Source organism: Ptiloglossa arizonensis, chromosome 2 (assembly GCF_051014685.1).
Source record: "Ptiloglossa arizonensis isolate GNS036 chromosome 2, iyPtiAriz1_principal, whole genome shotgun sequence".
Classification (NCBI taxonomy): Eukaryota; Metazoa; Arthropoda; class Insecta; order Hymenoptera; family Colletidae; genus Ptiloglossa; species Ptiloglossa arizonensis.
This window is the reverse complement of record NC_135049.1, coordinates 5,369,477-5,389,749: the sequence shown is the minus strand read 5'-3', so window position 1 is coordinate 5,389,749 and position 20,273 is coordinate 5,369,477. Positions and strand designations below refer to the sequence as shown.

Genomic DNA, 20,273 nt, shown 5'->3' with positions numbered 1-20,273 from the left:
AGGAACCTTGTGGAATATCCAAAGTGACTTTAAAGACATCTGAATAGTAGTTATTATATTTACCAATTTGAAATCTGTTAAAAGTAAAACATCATGGCCCAGAAATTACTTTCGTTTTTTTCGGTTTATATTTGTGAAATAATGAATAAATTAAATATCATTTAAACTAAAGATGCATTTTTACGTCTCTGCATTTTTTTTATAATAAGAGATTCCATATTGTCCGATCTAATAAATGTGTGAAAATTTTTAACTAAAACTTTTTCCCCCTTTTTTTATTATTCCAAAAATTCTCAAAAATTCAGACGGACACCTTCAGAATTAGTCACTTATTCTTCCCACTTTTTCAAAATATAATACAGTAGCATTAGTTTTATATTTTAAAGATACAATAACAATATACAACAAGTTGTGTCGATATGGGTAATATAACCAGGTATGGATGAATTCCTTATGAAAGAATAAATAAAAAATATAGAATGACGATTTTTTGTTTGCCGTTTTATTTTCGAGAAAATTAAATTTGAAAATTCTTCGCGTACGTGTATACTTGCCACACTTTCGACCTAACAGATTGCAATTTAATGGTACTGGGCTCGTTCCTGTGTTTACGATCGTGTAAACATTAGCGATGCCAAGTTAAGTAAGTTACTATGTTTATTACGTTTCATTTATCAGCATCGTTAAAACTATCGTAGTAACACTAATAAGTATCATTACACATACGTGGATATGTTACTTGCATTGAGAGCGTGTGATGGCAATGCTTCAGCTGCAACTGCATATTACAGAGAAAGATTTCCACATCGTTGCCATCCGGATAAACGTGTAATGCGAAATGTAGAACGAAGATTACCAGAGTATAGTTCCTCTAACTTCTATCATAAAGACGGTGGTTCTATTTGACCTTATCGCATCGAAAAAGAAGAAAGTTCTTCAAAGTGTAATTATTAATTCTTGATCGAGATTGTGAGAGATTAGTTGCAACTTTAACATAAGTACTCAATATTCAAAACTATGTATTGAATATTAAACTATGTACTGAAAATCAACTGCATTTGGTTAACTCATTATTCGTACAAGATTTATGGCAACCATATTCAACACCACAGAATTTCGTTTTAGAATCAATACATATTTACTATTAATACCAATTGTAGATTATAAAGAAACTTGTTTTTATTGCTGTCACTGACTTTTCACTATTCAAATGTCTTCAATGTTATTGACAGTAACAACAAATCGCATTATTTATATAATGAGGTCAGAGGAAGTCATCGTTTATCTTACGTGTGTGTCTATATATATATATATATATATTTATATATTATATTCCTCTGAATATACGCTATATAAATATATTACGCTATATAAATATATATTATATACGCTATGAAGGTATATATATATCTATATATATATTTCGCTACAATGTACAAAACATGTTTCTTAATAAAGGTTAGCGAAACATTAATCCTCGTAATGTTTACGAGCGATGCAACCAGACTGAGTTCTTCGACTACCAGCAAATACAGTGCAACAACAGACGAACATTTTATTTGTACCACTATAATTACATTTTTTTATATTGTTTTTAATTATCCGAACCATTGATTAAGATCCCACGTGAGAAAAATGTAAAATTTTTTTAAAATATCGAGTTTTGTTTATAATTTTTTTTCATTTCCTTAAACAATTGACTAATCGCGTACACGTAACAGATCTAGTTAAATGAAGTAATTTTTATTAAAAAATTTTTTTCCTATCTTCTGCAGTTTGCAAGTTATCACAATGGAATCAAAAATAGTCAACTATTCGAGTGTTAATTGTTAATTTCAACCCTTTAGAGTGAACCTACGCAGCAAAGAAAAGAAAAAATTATGCAATACACATCTACGTGTACTTTATATGTATATTCCAAAGTTTCAGAATATTTTGAATTTCCAGGTTGGCAATCATCCCCTGTTAATCATCTAACTTTTGTGCTATTTCCCTAAAGTAAGAGGTCACAATTTTCATAACGTGTTCCATTTTCATAATTCACGAATCGTGTTTGAAAAATGAACGCTTATTGCATCACGGTTTAAACTTTCAGAAATTAAGCAGGAACATACATAATTATAATACTACGTCCTTTATGTTACTTGCTACGTACGTATATATGTATGTACATATAGGATGAGTCACGAGAAAAAGAACCCCGAAATATCTCTGTTATTTATTATTGTATCAAAACATGTCTCAAGAAAAACTTTACACTATTAGAAGAGATGCATACACAGTGGTAGATGAAAAATATTTTCAAAGAGATCTTTTTTAATGGAATTACGTATTTCTTTATTAGAATATGTTACAGTCAACGTCAATAAAAATTCATCGATCTGATACACTATGATCTTGAAGTGTCTTTGGCCTGAGAAATTTAAATTTAATTAATAAAAGTATTAACGTGTGAGATATTTCGCCAAATGGTTTCCTAAATTATCTGTTACAATCATATGTGATGTCGTATGACACGTGTGCTATTATTAGTAGAAGGTTATCTTTAAATGTACATAAACATGATTATCAACAGACTATGGTTACGTACATCTGTTATTGCTATCGCACGATTGAAACAATGTACATCAGTTTATCGATATTATACCGCAGATTCCCTAAGTGTTCATCTCTTACTGTTTATTCGATTAATGTTCTTGTTACGGTAAATGCAAACTCTCGTACGAGTGCTGGACAAATCGTTCGAGAGAGTGCGATTAGCCAATCCAGTATCATGCAAATACGATATTTTTATAAACTTCGGCCGTATATCACTTCACTCTATATAGGTACCGTACATTATACTCACCCTGCATAAGTACCACGTGTTACACCTACACTGCTGCTCAAAAGTGATATATGAACACCTCCTTAACTCTTACTACATCCAAAAAAAATGATGAAATCTTTTTCCATCACTATGAATGGTCATAATACGTCGATCTTCTGTCTCGGTGGTTTTTCTAGGTCTTCCAGATTTTTTCCTTTATGAACAAATTCCTATTATACCGTAACTTTTAATCTGTAGTCAATACAAGATTTAGACGCATTCACTTTTCTTGGAATTTCTCTTACAGAATATTCTTCTTTGGATAGTGTATGGATCGTAGAACGCATTTCTACATTTAATTCGTTTCTTTTAACATCCATCGTGCAGTTACAAGTATTCAAATCGAACTTGCTTCGAAAGAAGAACAGAACGGTCTCTAAGCTCTTATCTGAAGTGCATCCACGCTGTATCATGTTTTTAAATATTTACATTAACCTAAGGAAGACCGAGGGATGTTCTAGAGTAGATCAGTCATCGTATAACGAAAGAAGAAAATCATACAGATCATCCGTACGGAGCAGAGAATAACGCAATGTTACATATCTTGCGTAAACTTTTATTTATTTAAAGAATTTAAATACTTAAATAATTTATATTAAATTGATTTCATTTGATGTTACCAAGGTACATTACATATATAACAATAGTCATTTAACAATAATAATACACATTATATTTCGTAATTTTTATAAAACTAGTAAATGTCCACGTACTTTTGACCAGCAGTGTACAAAAAAATTACCAATGTAATATGTAACAATTATTGATTTCATTGAACGTTAAAGGTGGGTAATTCAATATAAGATCAAAAATTGTCACTGAAATAATAGACAATTCGTTCGTTTGTAATATACTTTAGTAAAAATGTTTAGATCGTAATAAAGCAGTCGTTAATCTTTTACACAAAGTGTATGTACTAGTTTTTCCAAAAGCTACCAGTGAATTATCTCGCAGATATATATCTAGGAAAGATTAAAAGAATCATGACAATAGTAATATCAATAATAATAATAATAATATAATAGCAACAGTAATAATATAACAACAACAATATCAACAACAAAACCTCACCCAAGTCATAGTAACTGTACACTAGACATTACCAGAATATTTCAAAGCTCTTTGTAATGTTACATTCGAAATATCTACTTTAGAAATATCTTATTTTGTAGAAATGCATCAAAGTAAAAAATAACATTTCGATATAGGAGGAAATCTATTCCAAGTGATCGATCCTTCTCGACGCGAACAAGAGAAAATCGAGCGGACCTGTGGTTGGTTATATAATATAATATTTTGCAAAACTAGGGAAACGAACCTTTGACATACTGTTCCTTTGAACAAAATTTGGAACTGTCAAAACGATGACTTTCTCGTACGCAACGTTACTTTCTTATTTTTCGTACCTTCGGAATCGTAGCAAAATTCTAAAAACTACCCTACACTATTTTCAATTTAACAGTAGCACAGTCCACAACAATTACGAAATTAGTATCGTTAAATAATCCTCAACGATATTAATAACGAGTCACGATTCGAGCTGTACCGTTTCACTCTCGAAGCAGCAACTTTTTCTTATTGTTCGACCGCAAACTGGATTACCATAATCCGTATACACTTACTCGGAATTTGGTCGACAAAATGTCGGAATCCTCCTTAGATACCTTTGCAGTTGCGAAAGTATAGCGCATAGTGCATAATCTATCGTTTCCTCGCCTCGGTGTGATTCTCGGGGAGGTCTCACGTGTGTCGCAATCCTCCAGCAGTCGATCCCTTGGGGAAGACCTCCTGGAGATTTCGGAGGTTTCGTTGGGTGCTCGGCTGGATCGGTGGTCTTCGTGGAAAGGGGACAGATCGATGGAAAAACGAGGGGAGACTAAATAGTCGAAACGGTCACAGATGGTGTCTCGCGTGGTTTACAACGCAGTGCAGGCCCTTCCATATGGGAATGATACTATTTAACTCACCCTGGAGACTTGGCAGGGTGTCGGATGACCTATACACCCTCCTTCCGATGTTCAGGTTCAGCTTTTACTAGCAGGTTCTTCTTTCAAGTTTTACGTATCCCTCCACGTTTTCGATTCGATTTTATTCAAGTACACGGTAATCTATATTATTCGTAGGTATACGATATATTTAATTTTATCACCGAGAGTTCTCTCGGTTTAAATAAAATTGTATTTGAAAATAGTTTTTTATCAACTTCCCTGACAGATGTATCAATTTAGTCATATTTCGGTAGTGTTTTCCACCGAATTTGTAAAACACTGCAGATTCGAGGTTTGATATTAATTATTATTTTGTAATATTAATTTTGTTCACCGAATACGGTAAAATACAATGTCGAAACAATGTTTACGTAGTGTTGTAAAGAATAGATAGGAAATTTCATTTGTGTCATCATTCTTCTCGTTTTCGATGAATCGTATCGGACATTTTAAACTGATGTTTCGCATACTTCGAAAATCTATTTCGTAGATCGTTAGGAATGCTGTTGTAAAAAATTCCAATAAATATTTCTTACGTACGTATACGTGTGCTTGTGTACCAAGTATATAATTGGATGTAAATAAAACGACGATCAACGAAAACAGAAATGGTCGACTGTTTTCGTTGAGTACGGTCAAATTTGTAACTCGAAGCTAAACTGGGGCCTGCAAGCCGCATGAGTAACTTTTACGTAGTTTTCAAGAAAAAATCTTTCTAGACCTTCCAAAGGGCTCGTGTTCTCAGGTCGTGCGTAAGGTTACCCGTGTCCAACTGCGATGCACGTGGTCCAACTTGCCCCAACCGATAATTATTTGAAAATAGATGGTGCATGATTCTAGATATAAAAAGTAACCAACCCTTTTCCTTATCGAGGAGGCCTTGCTTCATGGAATTTTAGCTGATTTTTAACAAATACACATGTATGGATAAAAACCACTTAAATTATTTAAAAGAGACCCAACTGTATTTGATCATTTAGACAATTTTCAATGATATACCTGTGACGTAAAGATAGAAATAGGGATGAAGTAATTGTTACACATTTTTTAGTTACATTTTATACATTTTTATATATTTCACTTCAATTTTTCTTCACCGAGACGAAAAATATAACATCTTTTTCCTTATGACAGAGAATAATTCTGTCCTTTTGAAACAACACAAAGATTATTGATTTTTTTCAAATTTATTATTGTAAAATTACTGTTAATATTCAACTTACATTGCACAAATTACATTTCGGTTAAAAAACATCGATATAAGGTTTTTTTTAAATTTTGGTTACAAATTATTGCTTTTTGGACCACTGTGGGACGTAGGGAAAAGTGTGCCTACTATGCTAAATCGAAGAAGTGTGTACGGTCTGTGATTTGTTGTTTTAACATCATCGAACGATAAAATGGAAGACAGTGCAAAGAGAACTGCACTAATGCATGCAATGCGACGCGACGTGTCCAATGGTGGGAGAACCGACGCGCGTCCGATTGGTGTAGAACTCCCATGACTCCTGACGGATCCCTGCCTTAAATGAATAAAAGCCGAATGAATCCGGGTCGAAGGTTACGTTGAATGAGAATGAAAAAATGATCGAAGATTAACTTCCATTGCGAGCAATTGTGCTAGAAGCTATTACCAAAACTATAGTTATACAAGGCGGTCTGTAAATCATCGTACAAAAGAGGCCAGGGAGATTTTATGGCTCAAAATAAGATGCGAAACAAGAATAACGAAATTCTGTCAAAGATATCGTTTTCGAAAGAAATGCACTTGAAAATGCATTCGAGTACGAGTCTTCTGCGTTGCTTCAAGAACACGTTAACCTTTAAATGCATATATTTCTTTGAAAAGTTTTCTTCAAGAATTTCTCAATACGAACATATTTAATTAGAAATAGACATTTTTCATTTACTTCTTTCGAAACAAATATTAATTCGTTTTCTTCTATCGATAATTCTTATATCGTGAAAATTATGTGTCGAAACATACATTGAGTGAAATTTTCCTTATCGAAGTTTAATCGTGCCATGTGTATAATTGTAAATACCTTACTTTCAATCCCTAATAAAGAAGTAACACAAATATCTAATAATAATAGTTCCAAGAGAGAGACGAAGAAAGAGAATGAGCTATACGAATACTCAATGATTGCATGCATATTCTTGCATGCAAATATTTAACTATTAACGCAAAAACAACGGAAAGAAAGCTCTAAGAAAATGTTTCCATCATTTTTCTGTTTTTCTCGAACTTTGTAGAGTGTAACTGAAAAGTCTACATTGTTATTTTTTCCCCAACTGTGAAATATGAAAATCTACGAAAAAAGTCACCGCGGTGAACGGGTGAAATAAAAGGTCCAACCGAGGAAATTTTGTATATACATGTATATTTTTTACGAGACACCGGCTCACTGAAACATTTGCTCCATTAGGGTGTGGCGTGACTTGTGACCGGATGCACTGAAATCTGCCCAGTCGGGTAACAAGTTGAGCACCCCTGAAAAGACCTCGCAGGAAAACTAGTGTCTTATATTTTCCATCTTTTATTATTTGAGACAATATTCGAAACTATTTTGCGAGACGTAGCTAAAACTTTGACTTGCAAAGGTCCGTCTGTACTAAATTCTACTTACAAAGGTAAAATAATGCTACCCGACACGTGGAAAGTAATTCGAGTTAACGTAAATTTAATTTCCAGAATGTTGCAGCTGAGCGAAAAGGTGGAAAATTATAATCTGGTAGACAGTTCCGAGTTGTTAAGATTCGGTCTGTACACTGTGCGAGTATCGTAACACTACGTAAACGTAACACTACGGAAACGTGAAGCTACGGAAACGTAACGTTACGGAACTCGATAAAATGCGTGACAGAGAGATCGGTATACGTAGGTGTATTATTTATGTATTTCCCACTAGGTATACGCGCGAATACACATTTTCCTCGAATATCGATTTCCAGGCTTTTTGGTTGGAACGATCCAAAGGAAGGTCGTCTAGTGACGCCTCAAGGCTGGTAGAATTCCCGAGACTGAAATAGGAATAATCTCTCCGGAACTTGCTGGAAGTAACGGGCGTGGGAGGGCGAGGAGTCGCTAGAGAATGCTGGTTGCCGGAAGTCGGCGGGGTTGGAAACGAACGGAAGTGAAAAGGGAACGCCGGAGAGAAAGCGGAAGGGCTGCGTGGAGTTGCTGAAGGGAGGCGTTGAGAGGAGAAGAGAACGAAGTGGGTGAGTCGAAGAAAAAGGGTGAGAAAGGAAGGTGGAGAGGCTGGAACCGGAACCGGAGCCGGAAGCGGGGAGTGCAGGAAGACGAAGGGACGTCGGCGTTGGCGTCAGTGACGATGGTGGCGGCGGTGGAGGTCGGTGGAGGACGGTGGAGGCGGTGGAAGCAGTGGAGGCGGTGGAGGCGGTGGAGGCGGTGGAGGCGGTGGCGGCAGTGGCGGCGGCGACGGCGGCCCCGATATGGCGGAAGCGTCGCGTTTGCCGGAAGTCGGTGAGGAAATGAAATGCCTCCCAGCCACCTAACCCCTGCCGAGCTTCTCTTCCTTCTCGTTCCTCCATGCTTTCTTCCGAGATTCTCCTCCCCATCGGAATCAGACGCTAGCTCGATAAAAGTCCGAGCTTTGGAGAATTTTCTTTCCGCACGAGAATTGCAAAATACAAATCTATGGAGTCCACCGATATATTTTATTCGGTTAATAAAATGTAATATGTATAAAACGCTACCTCGATAAAAGTACGAGCTTTGGAGAAGTTTCTTCCAGCTTGAGAATTGCGAAATATAAATCTATGGAGTCCACCGATATATTTTATTCGGTTAATAAAATGTGATATGTATAAAACGCTACCTCGATAAAAGTACGAGCTTTGGAAAAGTTTCTTCCTGCCTGAGAATTGCAAAATACAAATCTGTGGAGTCCATGAATATATTTTATTCGATTAATAAAATATAATATGTATAAAACGCTACCTCGATAAAAGTACGAGTTTTGGAAAAGTTTCTTTCTGCTTGAGAATTGCGAAATACAAATCTATGGAGTCCACCGATATATTTTATTCGGTTAATAAAATGTGATATGTATAAAACGCTACCTCGATAAAAGTACGAGCTTTGGAAAAGTTTCTTTCTGCTCGAGAATTGCAAAATACAAATCTGTGGAGTCCATGAATATATTTTATTCGATTAATAAAATATAATATGTATAAAACGCTACCTCGATAAAAGTACGAGCTTTGGAGAAGTTTCTTCCTGCTCGAGAATTGCAAAATACAAATCTGTGGAGTCCATGAATATATTTTATTCGATTAATAAAATATAATATGTATAAAACGCTACCTCGATAAAAGTACGAGCTTTGGAAAAGTTTCTTTCTGCTCGAGAATTGCAAAATACAAATCTGTGGAGTCCATGAATATATTTTATTCGATTAATAAAATGTAATATGTATAAAACGCTACCTCGATAAAAGTACGAGCTTTGGAGAAGTTTCTTCCTGCTTGAGAATTGCGAAATACAAATCTATGGAGTCCACGAACATATTTTATTCGATTAATAATTAATAAAACATTTTTTTAAAATGTTCGTACAATTTGAAATATTGTTCTATTACCTGGTCCCTGTATCGTCACTACCTGGGTAAATAGATCGAGAGTATACGGTACCGGTTTTTACGTTTATTTGCTTTTCATATGGTTCGTCTTATGGCAATTGACGGGCATAATTATGAGCGACTCCTGCGCGAACTCAATCTTTTATCGCTTGAGACACGTAGTATCCTACTTGAATTTCAGTTCGCGAAGAATGTTATTAATGGTTGCATTTATACGCCCCGAATTATTAGAGTCTTTTAAGTTTACGTCTCTCACAGCTATTCGTCACTATACTCTTACGTTAGAGGAAACTCATATCACGTAATTGCTCGAACGCTATTCTAAAATATGTTAATAAATTCTGTAAATATATTGATTTCTTTTCCACTCCTGCTAGATTTAATTTTCAATTATTTCGTGTTATACATTCTTACGATTGAATCTTCTTTCTTTTTTATTTGCATTCTGAAGTATTTATTCCATAAATAAGTAAACAAATAAAAAACAGAATAATAGTAACGCATTTTCGCATTTCGTCGAATAATTGACAAGCATAGAAAATATGCTCAATGTCTATCGCATTTGGAGTAACTTTACTTCGTGACAACCCCAACTATGACATCTCTGATCGAAAACACTAAAGTTACATTTCTTTTTACAGACAGAGAAAGAAACATAACGCATTATCCGTGGTTATTAGAATATTACGTGTTTTCGAAACCTAGTGTCTTTGATAATGGAACGAAAAAAGATGTATTAATTTCAACAGCGTCGAATCCGTGTACATTTCCGTTAAACGAATAAAGTTAACGCATAAGGAAAATAATTTTTACCACTGTTGAAGAAGCATCGATTCTACAAGTACGTTGATTGTTGCCAGGGTGATGCGATCTTTAAATAATTTTAACAGTAATAGGAAGCTGTGGCTCGAAAGAAACGATGGAACAAGGAACGCGGAGAGTCTCGAAGAGATCGGCCCTGAAGAGCATTAAGCTACGGTATCGGTGAAAGGCAAATAACACGAATGCTTTTGAAGTCGCATGGTTTCTAGTTCTAATAACGCTATTATTCTAACGTGAACCTAGTCCGCCTACCGATCTTTACCACTTCCCCGTGATCATTTCCAAAGCATCGATTCGATGATAAGTTCGATTCGGGGCAATTGCTCGACGACAAGTTAACAATGCACGTGGTGTGACAAGTTAACTTTCGACGAATAAATCAAATCGCGTATCCAAATGGGCCTGTTGGTCGTGTATTTTAAGCACAGTATTTCGTAAATACTCTAGCCCCGTTAGTAAGTACACCTACGCGTTTAACGAACCAATAATCTGTGTAGGATGCACGAGGTATCGACGTTTTAAAAATAGCGCGAAATTCAAATCGACCGTTGATGATCGAGACACCCTGTACTTCGAGACTGAGAGTAGCATAATGGATGTATTTAAAATCCATGATCTTTCGTCTTCGGTTGACGCTCTTCAACCTATTGGAAAGAGTGAACGAAGAATTACGACTTGAGATAGGTAATTAAATATGCGTCATAAATTTATGGTATCGTATTCTTCGACACTTGGTTATCGGAGTATTTTTTTACCATTGGTATCTTGCAGTGACAAATGTGCAAGTTTGTTCATCATCGAGCTACTAGAAGAAATTCCTTCAACTTCGAGAAATCGGATGTAGTAACAACATGACTGGTGTCCTACTCGCAATGCACTTATAGCTCGTGAAGACTTAAATCAAGTGTTCTCTCAACGTTGGATGGAACATGGTGCCAGAAAATACTCGATGGCCTGGTCACTCACCCGATCTTAGGCCATTGGGCTTTTGTCCGTTGGAAGCTGTGAAAGCAGTCGTTTATAACGATATTCCTACAACGCCGGAAAACACGAAGGAACGTATTAGAGACGTATGTGCTAATATTAGCCAAGAGACTATAAGAAGAGCCAAAGAACCTGTTTTTTTTTTTATCAACTACAGAAACTCATCGACGTTAGTGGACTCCATTTTGAGCATTGCAATCAATTTTTGCTACTTTCCAATTTTTTGTTTCGTTAATTTTTCTTATTCTCGTACGTTTCCGGATGTTCCATACTCAGGGTTACTCGAAAACTACATTATGGTGCATCGTTGTGCTTGCATTGACATCGGCCATGACAACATTGTAACGAAAGTATCTGACTCTGTTTAAAAAAGTACTGATGATCTTGAAATCTTGGAAAAGGTGACCTTGAGAAAAAGTTTTTCCGATTTATGCACTTGTATGTACTTGGGTTAAAAGTTCTCCAAATGTTTATAAAGTGTTTGTAAGTAATCATTGTCACGTAGTTGGAAATTGAACAAAATATATAACCAACGAAAAATAAAAAGGATCTAAGAGCGATTTGAACGTACGTTCGAAAGTTTACAACCTCCATCGTGTCTTAATTATACTATAACTACATCAAAATGTAACACAAATTAATCCTCTAATTAAATACACGAATTCATATTTAATTTAATTAATACTGTTACGTATTCTACGATACATAAGTCTTAAGTGCTGTCTACAGTATACATATAAAAAAGTTCTGAAATAATAAAAAGAAAACGGATTTGTCCACCGTAGTTCTAGTGTATCTGTTTGCTATTTTATTATATTTGAGAATTGTTTTTTACCCATGTGGTTATTTTGCACGAGGGCAGTCTCAAAGTGTAAAATTCACCATTTATTTTGTGTATCAGTGATTATGAGGTTATTTGCGTGTGTTGGTAGGTTGTTACAATTGATGGTGATGATGTTGATGATGATGATGATGGTGGTAATGATGATGATGATGATAATGATGATGATAATAATGGTTGATAATGTTTGTACTAAGGATTAATAAGATTTCGATGTTACTGTTTTTTTCTCGTACGAAATACGTTATTTATCGATGGCGATAGTTTTTCAAATATTTTATTGCAATTTTCTCTTAAGTACCTTTTGTATTTTGCGCGATTCTTTATTTATCGTTAACGTTCCGATTTCCATGTATCATACACGACGTAAAAAGCAAAAATCACTCTGTATTCGTGGATGCAAAGAATTATGTATGTACATACATATGTATGTACATGGAACATAAGTGGAACACAAATGGGAAATTTGTTTATCTCGTTTTTATTGTTGTTTCAATAGCGTTTTCTTTTTTCTTTAAATGTAATTGTACTCGATTAATGCAGAGTTCTTGATCTTTGAAATAGGATAGGCACAAGTCGAATAAAGAAAGTTTTCTTCCAATAAACGAAGAATATTTATCACACGGTATAAACATTGGCCTGTAAAAGTCTTCCTAAGGTTGCAGAATTTTATACACGGATGCTTAAATGTTTAAAACGAACGACGATCGGAAATCTATATATGTACATAGATGCTAAAAATCAATAGTCAAAGGTCTCGATTAAGTTTCGTATAAAAAATGTGATCGAATTACCGTTAAAATCAGCTTAAAAATACGAATTCCGATAAAAAACATAGAAAAACGATCATCGAAGAGCAAGAAATTGTTATTAATTTAAACAGAAAAAATCGTCGAGGAAAATTGGAAATTTTATCGAGAAACCTTATTCCCTGTTTAGAAGAAGGTAGAGAGACGATGAACGAAAACTTTAGTTCGAAAAGTTAATCCTTTTACCGGTGCAACAAATATTCTCCACAATTAGGCATTTGTGTAAAGAATTAACCGAATATGATGTAATTGAAAAAAGATGAATTTCAAACCAGAACGAATTGACCTGCAAGTTGTAATTGCAATCAAAAAATTACTCCAAAAAATATCAATAAACATTAATTATAATACTAACGCGAAAACTTTTATGTAGCTTTGATAAATATTCCTTATCTATTGAAAAGAAAGTATTTTTACATTCGATGCGTGTACCTACATATTTCATTTTAGAGATCAAGTACTCTAGTTATCTACAATTGCATTTTTTTAAAATGCCACTTTTGTAATAGGTTGTTCAATAAGTTGTCGATAAAACTAAGATCGATAAAACTTAGTGAACAGTACTGTTCAATGTAGTACTGTTCCATGTAGTACTGTTCAATAAGTTTTATCGTACGACAAAACTTAATGAGCAACCTAGTACTATACTGTTCAATAAGTTTTATCGAACGACAAAACTGATTGAACAACCTAGTGTATCTACCATTCGAAAAATCTAAAATCGATATTCTCCACCGTGATGACGAAGGTGTTCGTTGTTCACATTTACACGCTAGAGCAGGCAGCAGCAGTTTAGCGACGAAGTGACAAAGTAACAAAGCGACGCGACGCGACGCGACGCGGTATGGTAGCGCTATGAAAGCAATAGGAGGAGAACAGTAGGGGTTAAGAGTAGACTCGGGAGGGAATTGGGTTAGCGGCATAAGGTGGATTGTTATAACTCCCGTATTACTGCTTGCAACGTAAGTGATTATATAATTATGTCGGCGCGTAAACGACGCAGTGGCGGCGCGGCGCGGCGCGTATATACATACATACATACATATACGCTTAAAGGCGCTTTCAGCCGGAAGCAGACTTTCTCCATCGTTTCGACCGCGACACAGCTTTTTCATGTTCAAGTTCCTTGAAAAAGTCGCTTCTTCGCGGTTTATTTCGGCATTTCTTGAATCGGACCGACGTAAACCTTCCTTCGTCGAAACTTGATCCTTCGATCGGAAAAATAGCGAAAATACCGAACGTTCGATCGGTAAAAAAGAAAAAACCAACACTCCTTCATCGAAACTTGATCTTTCGATCGGAAAACTAGCGAAAATACCGAACGTTCGATCGGTAAAAAAGAAAAAACCAACACACTGCCGAACTTCCGATCGGTAAAAAGGAAAAAAAAACCAACACACTGGCGAATGTTCGATCGGTAAGAAAGGAAAAAAATCAAGACTTTCTTCGTCGAAACGCGGTCCTGCGATCGGAAAAGTATCGAAAATATCGAACGTTCGTAAAAGAAAAATGACACTGGATATTTTATAAACTGAAAAGAGAAAGCAAACATCCGGAAGGCAAAGTCTATCGGCAGAAGCGTTTAGGTTGTTGGATCGGTAACAATTCTTTGGATAACGATCGCGGTGTACAATCGATATTTCGATATTCGATATTTGATAACCATCGCTCGCTATTTAGTTCAGAATACGGTCGAACCGCGAGAAATCTCTAACTCGTCCGGTGCAGTTTACTCATCGTGACATCACCTACATTGTGTATACATATATACATACATAGGTACGTACCTATCGCGCTCGGCACAATTTCTCGATTCTTTTTCGTTCTTCTCTTTCGTTCTCGTCGTTTCGAATCATTTCCCTCGTGAGAACGGCTTTCCGTATCTTTAACGAACGAAACTACATATTATAGATACATATGTACGTACGTACCTACGTACGTTGAGAAGAGGCTCGATTCCACGTAAGAGAGCTTCGTTCGAAATATTCTCCAACGTACATACATACATATGTAGCTCACGCTTGTTCTGTGCTTTTTAGGAAACGTACACACGTCTCTTTCCCTCTTTCTCCCCCAGTTCTGACTCTCTCCTTCCGTCGCGTACACATACTCTCCTGGTGATTTTCACTCGGCGAGACGACGTAAGGCGCACATAAGGTGAAGGTATCGATTGCGCAACATCGATATTATGCAACCCGTAACGGTTTCCTGCTTTTATCTAATTACCGGGAACAGAAGAAGTTTAAGAGAGGAAGTCGTAGTTGACGCTAAACGAGTTCACTCTAGGGGTTAAAAGTAAACTTTTTTCTTTCTCTTAAAACACGGGCGATCAGTTTGGACATACATACGTACACACGTAGGATACGTACACGTGTCCCAACGAACCACGAGTAACCAGTAACGATATTTGCGAAAGACGTTGAAAGTAACGGAGAACCGAGAGAGTCGAACCGTGAGTTCAAATTTCGTTCGAATTAGACCATCCAGCGTTTCCAATCCTCGATGTATCGTTTCCTGACGCATAATGTACACTTGAATAACTCGTGTATGTCCGAGTAGCTTCGTCGAGGTAAATGAAAAAATAGAAACCGTTCAACGCGATCGAAAATTCAAAAACGAGACGCCAATATTAAAGATTCCGTTTAATGGTAACCGGTATATTGTCTACTCGGAATAAACGAGACGGTTTGTTGTTCCTCTCGAAGAAAAGCGCGTTGGCGATGGTCGTCCAGGAAGTATGTAGGTGCGTCGAACGTAGTTCCTACTTTCGAGGCCGAGGCGGTCGTAATAGCGATCGGCATTGTCGTGGTTACTGTATCGTCGCGTTCAGAACGGAGACAACGGAGCCAACAGAGAGAAAACGGAAGAGAGAAAGAGAGAAAAGTTGTTCGTAATCTGTGGGATAGGACGAAGAAGCAGCGAGGCATGTCCGAAGGAAAGGAAGCTCCGCGGACCTCAGTTCCGCTGGTTCTCCTCTTCCTCCATCTCCCAACCTTTACCGAGGTTTCTCCCTCGGAAATCTAAATACATACATACATATATACGTACATACATGCATACATACATAGATACATACATACATGCATACATACATACATACATACATACATACATACATATATACATACTAGGTTGTCCAATAAGTTGTGTCGTTTTTTCCATTGCAAACAAATATTATGACACTTCAACTTTGTACAACCGTAAATATACGAACGAGGCGACAGATCTACATGCAACTTTACACATGTTCATCAAACGGTAGTACCAACTTTAGAAAAATAAAACGACGAACCTAATAGCTCCATTCCTTATCAAGTGACGAAACTTATTCAGCAACCTATTACATACATAAATATATACATATAAAAATACATATTAGGTTGTTTAATAAGTTTTGTCGTTCTTTCCATTGTAACAAAATACTATGACACTCCAACTTTGAACAACCGTAAATATACGAACGAGTCGATAGATTTACATGCAACTTTACACATGTTCATCAAACAGTAGTACCATCTTTAGAGAAATAAGACGACGAATTTAATAGCTCCATTTTTTATGGAATGACAAACTTATTGAGCATCTTATTGCATACATAAATACATACATACAAAAATACATCCATACATACATCCCTACATACAAAAATACATACATACATACATACATACAAAAATACATATATACATAAGTACATACGACCACTAGTTCGTTTAACACGTCCAACTCCACGCTAGTTTTCTGTGCTTAAGTATGTCCCCCATGTTTGTTCCAACCGTGGTGCAAAAAGTAGAAATATTCGATAACTCGTTGCTGTGCTTGTTATGTATTGTAGTATTACTAATGCTACTTAAAAATTTACGAGTATTAAAGTTCGTCTTGTAAGCACTTATTAGATTAGAGAATCGTTGTAACTTTGGAATGTCGATCCCCAGTGAACACAGTGGCGTTTAACGTGTTAACGCTAGATTTACCAACCAGTCAAAATGACCGGTTTGAACTGCTTGTAAAGAAAAATTTAATTCAAATTCCATAGCATATGTTCAAAAGACGTTGTGACTTTTCCTATTTTATAATCAATTGCATAAGTGCCTCTTATTTCTCCATTATCGATTTTCCTGAGACACGTACGAGTTCGAGGAATATCTTGATATATCGAAATCTATCGATACTTCTAGTGTTACAAACGAGTAGATTTTCGATTCTATCGTGTACGTGTTTATTCTGTAAAATAAGAGAAAAGTACAAATAGGAAAAGAATGCGTACATACATATATCGCAAATATCTACGTATGTATATATATGTGGTAAAATATTTTACCATCAAGTGGGTAATTCGATCGTCGATCGTTCACCACTTTTATGAATCGAAAAAATTGAATTTCGTTTTTTTATTTTCTTAAAGTTCAAAGTGTGTAGAATGTTATGTCAAAAAGATATTTCGAAATTCAAACATTTAGCGAAGATGCAGCGTTTTTCTCAAAACTATATTTTTCAACCTGATCAACATGAAATCTCCGGAACTACTATTACACATCAATATTATTACTTCAAATTTTACAAATTTTTTTTTGCATTCTGCACAGAGTATTATACAAATGTAGCATAAGATTTTTCAAATATGTTAATTATTCAATTTTTTATAAACGTTTAAAGTCGTTCTTTTGGATAAAAACGATTGCTCTTTCTTCAAACTTCAACAATTTCTACAATTATTAAAATTTTCGATAAATCGTGCGCTACATTTTAAACAATAGTCTCCAGTTTACGAATCGACAACATTTTTTATTTCAAACCTCCCAGTTCGTGTCAACTATAGCATAGTGGACAACGTTTCGCTAGGAGGGGTTCTGGGAATAGCGAATAACTTCGCCATTTTGTACAATTTTTACTTTCGCAAAATTGTAAAACAAAGCTGAAAGTTATATTCACATTCTCTGAAAAAGACTACACTTTTCATTTGGTGTCCAAATTTGGTGTCGGCCCATTTTCCGACGTCTCGGAGCGATGTCCCCCTTAACGCGGAACAGAAAATTTCATACCGGAAGTGAAATGTTACTGCCCGAGTGTGCGACACTTCTAACACGAGGATCTGCATCGTGTACACTGACGTACGTACGTATGTACGTATGCAAGATGTTAATTCGGTCGAGCGCTGTATATGTATGTATTTATATCGATTCTTGCGCGAACGCGTTACGAAGGAACTCGAATTCCTATCGTCTATCCTCGCGTCTAGAGACGCGTCTATGCGAGGTCGACTCTATTTTCGCTCGAGTAGGTATCCGTAGGCTCGACCTCTTCCTCCGATTCCGAGGAAATCCCGTGCTGGGATTTCGGACGATTACCAACAAAATTCCCTAGCGAGTCACGAATCGTAGTTGGAAATAAAAATTGAATTGAATTTCGAGCGTCGAGTATTACGAGTCGCATAGATTTCCTATCGTCTCGAGTTTATCGTATCGTAATTTCGATTTTAACGCGGCACGACGAAAAGTTAAGGCGCACACGTAACGCGTATCTGGAAGCGTGGGAGCCACGCTCGAACGGCTTCCTCTCACGGCACTGCCACGCTTTATCTTGCGTTTATAAATAAGCCGACCTCTCTCTTTCTCTCTTTCTATCGCTCTCTCCCCCCTTTCTTTCCTTTTGTCTATCCGTCTCGCTCAAGTCGAGCAAATGCGAACGAGCGACTCAACTAGGAGAAGGAGGTGTGCTCTTCGGTTCCGGCTTCCAGTCACCCGAGTCTATTAATACTCGATTCTAGTCTCCACTTTGCCCACCCCCACCCTCTTATTGCGATTCTTTGTCTCAACTTGTTCGCCCATATCGTCAGCGTACAGCTACTGTTACTTTCCGAAGAAAATCGGGAAGAATTATACATACGCGTGTGTACGCATATCGGCCGGATTACCGACAGATCAATTTTCGTGTGTCCCAATCGTCACCGGTCGATTTGAATTTCGCGCCATTTTTAAAACGTCGAACCAATTAACCTGAAACTCAACACGTGTCGTTTAGACGGATAGGGAATTAATCGTGGAAAATATACACAGTGAAACGAACGCGTGAAAACTATTCAGAACGCGTGAAAAATCGCGATCTTTGACGCTAACGATTCGGAAACTTTGTAATCGTTTCTCTCAGAATCGTGTGCCGGCCATTTGGAAGGTATCTTATTCCATTATTAACTCTCAAGTTTTTATTTTTAAATAAAAAAAAAAACAAATATCAAGATTACTTAAACCGTTTGAGTTTTATTGAAAGAGTAAATCGACCGGTGATGATTGGGACAACCTGTACGTGTAAACATAGTTATTTAATCGATCGATCGCGAATCGATTCGATACGAACGACCAAACGATAACGTAAGTATATACGTACACATATGTACGTATGTACGTCGTTTCTTGTTGTTTTTCGCGACAACGTTCTCTTATTTGAACCGTAGATGCGTATCGTTCTCGGCAGGAGACACGGAATCCGTGTCGACGCAAAACGGAATCCGCGTAACCGAGGAATGCACTCAATTATGCAGGACGTTCGAATCACGAGGCGGAGATATTCTAGTCGCGTGTCCACAACCAAATCGGACTCGATCGATTGCGGCCATTGCGAGAATTATCGCTACTCCCTCCTCTCACTTCTTCGACCGCCAAATTCATCGGTGAAAGATCGTTCGTCGAGCGAATAAACCGGTTGTTTTCTCAAACGAGAATATCGTTTAAGAGATTTTTCGAAATTTGCACTATTCCCGGAACCGGTAACTTTCGAACGACTAAAACCGTAGCGGAAGTCGACACGGAATACCTTTTACCGATATTCACGCCGATCTTTTTCACCTCCGATCTTGCGGGAAATTCGAAAGAGTTTAAACGTTTGCTTCTTTTTTTTTTTTTTGGAAAATTTTCGAATCGTGAACGATAATCTTAGAGATGATCGAGATAACCTTACCAATATCTTTTTGCGTTTGATAAAGTATTACCTACGGGTGTCCTGATACATCTAATGCACAAATAAGTGTGTAGGTAGTACTTCCTAGAAAATTAAACACGTAAATGTTCACCTACATACATATCTATGTGTATAAAAAAACAAAATCTTTTGAACCGTGTCTCAAACGTTCGAGGTTTCTTGCACCTTTTGTACCGGATTCTTTGATTGAAAATTCTCGAATATTTACGAGTTTCTCGTTTCCCATTCGAGAATCTTTTCTTTTCGAATTCTCTTTAAACTGACGAAACTGAGAACACAATCTCCAAGACTCTTCTCGGTTCTTGTTTCGCCATTTTTAAATGGAAATGGCGTACAATTCGAGTTCAAACATAACCAAGTACCTATCCTCGGGCCAACGAG

The 20,273-nt window shown here is 36.5% G+C and overlaps 1 long non-coding RNA gene across 1 annotated transcript in view; it reads right to left on the bottom strand.

Annotated features, from left to right (window-relative positions):
• Window positions 1-6,192: 6,192 nt before the first annotated feature.
• The window catches only part of LOC143155215 (uncharacterized), a 50,083-nt gene continuing 36,002 nt past the window's right edge, over window positions 6,193-20,273 (bottom strand). Inside the window, exons 2-3 of the long non-coding RNA XR_012994352.1 lie at window positions 14,705-14,800; window positions 6,193-6,380 (exon numbers count right to left, since the gene is read on the bottom strand). This is a non-coding gene — a long non-coding RNA (uncharacterized LOC143155215). The remainder of the gene's footprint in view (window positions 6,381-14,704; window positions 14,801-20,273) is intronic.